Raw genomic sequence first — 5,117 nt, forward strand, 5'->3', positions numbered from 1 at the left:
GTCAGAAGTTGCTTCATCCTATCATTGAGGTCCCTCCTATGTGATTTTCCTTTATGGTTTTTCTTATATGTTTGGTTTATTTCACCTTACCTCCCCCTCTTTGAATTGAGAAGAATCCTTCCTGGGCTTAAAGGGTTAGAGGAAGAAGGGCATTCAGCACATAATCTTAGTGCTTTACCATCTCATGAGCCATGCATAGAAATTTGGATTATACTCAAAATTAGCATAGCTATCCATGTCAAAAGGGTGGATGCCTACGTGTGTAATGCAAGTGAGGATGTCAAGCAAGAAGTTAGTGGAGTCCCACTCGACTAGCGACATGCAACTCCTCCTCAACGAGGATGCGGTCTAAATAAGGATGTCCCTCAATGTGTTCTTCTAGGGGTTAGTTACGAGTGGAAGTCAACACCCTATAGGAAGTTGGAGTGACATAGGTTGGGTCATATTCAGATGCCTTGATTTATCATTGTTGTTCAATGTTGGTAATTATTGGGCATCCCTCTAGCTTTCATTACAGGTGCAAAGCATACCGTTTCTGCAAGAAGGAGGAGCCGTGGTCAGTAAACTGTTTCAATTGCTTGACTTCTTGGTTTGTGGCCATGATTGTATTCTTGCGATACAATGAAATGAGATGCTGCTTGATTGCTTGCTCTTGGAATATCTTGGTTGCAATTAACTCCTAGGCTGATTTGAAAGCCTTACGAATACAAACTACGACTCTTCCCAAGAGCAAGGGAGTGTTAGTACTTCTGTTGCTATAGGTTCTTCCAATAGGCCTAAGTCTAGTTGATCGTAGCTTTTGGCCAAGGTTATGAAAGTAGTGTCCAAGCGTCGAAGGCAAGCAACCAAGTCATCCCCCATATTTTTAGGTAAGTCCATGGCCAAGGTTAGAATTGATCGTGGCTCATAAGAGGTTTGAAAGTCAATGGGTGGTTGAGGCTTAACAAGACTATAGAGTTCAATAGCTAATAATCACAGTTTGGTTTGCTCTTTAGGTTAGATCTTGGCCTCACATCTGATGGGTTTGGTGGTAGTTGTGGTTGTCATGCTACTAGATGTATTTGAGATCTAATTGGTATCATCAACACTAGAGTTGGGCATTCTGCTAGTAGCAGGTTGCAATTTTGGACGATAGAGTGGTTCAAGCCCTACTGAGCTATACTTTGGAGGTTCTATGGACTTAGCAGCCTCATTCTCTTGTGTTGTGAGTGTCTCTGGCATAATGTTTCATGTGGTCAAGCTTGAGGGTGGTAGTTGAGTAGGATCTTTGGTTGTTTTGGCTTCACGTAGCAAAATCCAGGTGTTACCCACATAGTAGCCTTGCACATGCAATAAGGCCTTAGGGACCCATCATGGCTTGACCATACGTTGATGTTTAAAGTTTTTTCTTGGCTTTCTAGGTTTCAAGTGTTGCGGATCATTAGCCTGGTGAGGCAGTGGGTTTCTATTCCTAGGTTGCACTCTTTGTTTAGGTACACATTTGAACTGGGGTTCATGGGCTTCAGCGTTGGTTCTAGTAGGTTGCTAGCTTCGAGGTTTGGTAGGTTGTGACAAGTCACAACCTCCCTCCTTAGTCTTGACAGTGGGTTTCTCTACCAGTGGCTTCACAGTCTTAGAAAGAGTCACACCGCCTTGCTAAAAGCTGTAACAATGCAAACATTGCCCGTGGCTCAGTGGATATGTTGCGAGTTTTCTTCTTAAAAGTTCATCCTAACAGCGATTCTGTGCCTGCATTCTTAGTGTTGGGAAACACATAGAAGATTATTGGCACGCTTTCAAATTGGATAGAAATTGCAAACTTGCAATTTCCTAATAGCGTGTAGGGTTGGCCTCCATAAGGGGTGAGATTAGCATTAGTGGGTTGCAACTGTGGTTTTCCAATTTGGGTCCAATAGTCATGAGTCAAGATATTAAAATCAGCTCCCTCATCGATCAATGCGTTGATGGTGCATGTGTGTTATCGTGCGCAGGTAAGCTGGTGGTACTACTTCCTCATTCTCACCGTCCACCTGAGTGCTACTGGCTACTCGTATTTGGTTTGGGCGTGCTAGCATTGGGGGCTCATGCAATGGGTGTGTGGGAGGGAAATACTTCTTTATGCAGTTGCCATTAAAGAAGCCTATGTCCTCACCCTCTAGGATTTCTAATTTGACATTGCTGACTCGACTGATGGTTTGAACCTTAAAAGGTCCTAGCCCCCAAACCTTCAACTTTTGCTTATGTCCTTTGACTGAGTATAGCAATACTAAGTCACCATGTTCGAAGCCGTGCTGCTTGACGTGCTTGTCAAACTAGCTTTTTATCTTGCCTTCTCACATATGAGCGCATGGGTGGCTAAAAGTCGGGTTTTTGTTAAGCTTTTGAGTTCAATCAAGTGTTCCGTCCATGCCCCCTTCCCATCCCATCTTTCTTGAAGGGTGATCCTGAGGCTTGGTACGAAGAATTCCAAGGGAAGGATTGCCTTTATACCATATGTCAGTCTAAAGGGGGCTTGTCCTACAGCCGTCTTGTATATCGTGCACTAGACCCATATGGCTTCCATCAATTTGTTATCCCAATCACTACGTGAAGAAGACATGACCTTGATCAGGACGTTTACTAGGATTTTTTTGTTGGCTCAGCCTAACCATTTACTTGTGGAGAATAAGGTGAGGGTTTCTATAACGTGTCCGCTTGTCCACTTAAGGGACATGTCTTAGCAGCCCATTGGGAAGAGAGTCTAGAAAGTGCCGCCTGGCACTCGCACGGAATGTCACACGGTTTGCGATCTAGGTCTTCCTGAGTCTGCCCCGCACGGAAGTATCTGTCCATTCCCACTAGGATCGTCTTGAAGTCTCGGTTCCTCGTAGTCTCAGGTCTTCCTAACACTCTTCTAGCGTCGGTCTACAACTGCTCCACTTTGCGCAGATGCAACTGGACCCAAGCATACTCATACCGCACTTGGTTCAAAGAGAATGGGAAACAAGAGGGATGCATCGCTCGACCTCTCTGCCCGTAGGCATAGTCCCATTTCGGTCCCCTAAAATGGTATGAATCAGGGTTCTAACCAACATTGTCTAAGGTCATCGTCCGACTTTTCCTAACATTTCTTGTTAACATTTCCTTTGAGGAAAGCTCTCAGCTAACCGAGACCACCCTGCCCTAGGATGGACCCGACGGTCACATCCACCACGCTTCCCTCAAGGGTTGATTTAGTTATCTAATTACCTACCATATTATGTTTGACACATAAAAGCAGCTTCCTTAATTAACATGTTATTTCCTTTACGTAATTTAGGACACAGACATTAAGATAAGATAAACTAAGATCAAACACTTTCTTAACTTATCTTCAGATTAATGTTTATCTCCCACGCATATAGGAGGATTAAGTGTCCCTTTCTGCCTCCGCAGAAAAATCCTTCCATCTCCCGGCAATAAAAACCTGAAGGTTTATCCTACCAAGATTCTTCCTTATGACTAGTATCAAGGCCTTGACATCCCTTCTCGAGTCATGTAGAACACTTGTGTAGGGTCCAGAGGCATTGGGATTTACGGCCAGAGTCCCCCCTGGCACCCAAGCGTCCTCCTACACCAAGTAATTTCCATGGAGAGACCTCTCGCGGCGCGTTCAGTCCACATTCCCAGCGCGCATTCATAACCCCCTTGGTTAGGTTTTGGCGGTTCGCGGGGGTAGCTAGCGCCATCCTTCCTTAATTATCCCTTTAGAAAATCATCCACAGCTGAAGCAACTAGCTTAATAACATTTACTAGGGAAAACATCCCTTTTGTTCCCATGGCAATTTATCCTTACAGTTCCCGCCATGAAAATATAATCACTTGGATATTCATCCAAAACCACACCGAATCCTTAAGTATCCTTTCGAGAACAATCAGTTGAAACAACCAACCTAACATCCTTTAACTAGGAAAACATCCTTTTTGTTCCCATGGCAATTAGTCATCATAGACCCGGCCATGAAATCATCAATCACACCCCACTTGGATTAATATCCAAAACCGCATTAACAAACTATTGAATGCACAACCTCTTGCTTCAAGGCATTGCAATCCCATTGCATGCACAATCGGAATTTAACTTGGATGTATCAAAACAAAAATCCTTCTAGATCCTTTAAATGATCTAAGTGGTCTTCCCCTTGATCCTGATTTGATCAAGGCTAACATTGCCCTATTGTTTCAAACATAGACAAGTTTGGTAGTTTGTACAACATTCGTGTTTAGGTGAAGTTCCTTTCCTAAATACCCTCAACATTCTTCCTTAGGTCGATTGCAACCCTCAAGATCCGATACCTTGGGAATTGGGGTTTTCCCTAAGTACGCCTTTGCTTGTAAGGAACAAGAAACTACGTAGTCAAATACCAATTCAACTCGTGCTTTTCGAGTTATGGACTAGTGATCTGCCCTTTCCAAAGACCTTAGCATCGACTAGGTCCTCATAGGAATTTTTCCCTAGATAGTTTACCTATCTAACTCCTAAATGTTGTTGCACATTTAGTCCACTAGGACATCCTTACCCTAGTATGTAAGTTTCCCCTTCCTGATTTTGATCCGTAGGTGTTGAGACATTAACAGTTCATGTTGATTTGGTCTGCTTCTTTTCCCCTTGGGCGTTTCCTTGTGGTAACTTAGTCCTAACTCAAACCACAAGGCAACGGACAAGCCTTATTTGCAACCCATCCAAGAGCCTTTTATTCTTCCAGTTCTCTACTCATCTCTCTCTAACCAAGTAAAGTTAACACACTTGGAAACGCAAGACCTTTCACCTAGGCCTTCAGGATATAGTCTAGATGCATGCGTGCCTTCCATCTCTCTTAATGCAGTACTATGCAGAATTTTCTTGCTAGACTCAACACTCTTCCACATGGAGCACTTAAAGCATTAACACATTCCTTGAGATATGCATTCCCACCTTTTCATATCATGTAGGGTCCTAAGGGTATCACGACCCCTATTCTATGTATGAAATCCAAAAGCCATATTTGTTTAACTTCCTGACATAAATCTACATAACAAATTTTACCTATATCATTCCTATGTTCTTCTATGATATTGCGAACAAGATCCAAGTTCGATGGAAAAATTTAAGCCTTTAGCAAACCTCTGTGTAATAGGAT

The sequence above is a fragment of the Lygodium microphyllum genome, chromosome 24, assembly GCF_053477565.2.
Source record: "Lygodium microphyllum isolate KBCC chromosome 24, Lygodium_microphyllum_v1.1.10, whole genome shotgun sequence".
In the NCBI taxonomy this organism is placed as follows: Eukaryota; Viridiplantae; Streptophyta; class Polypodiopsida; order Schizaeales; family Lygodiaceae; genus Lygodium; species Lygodium microphyllum.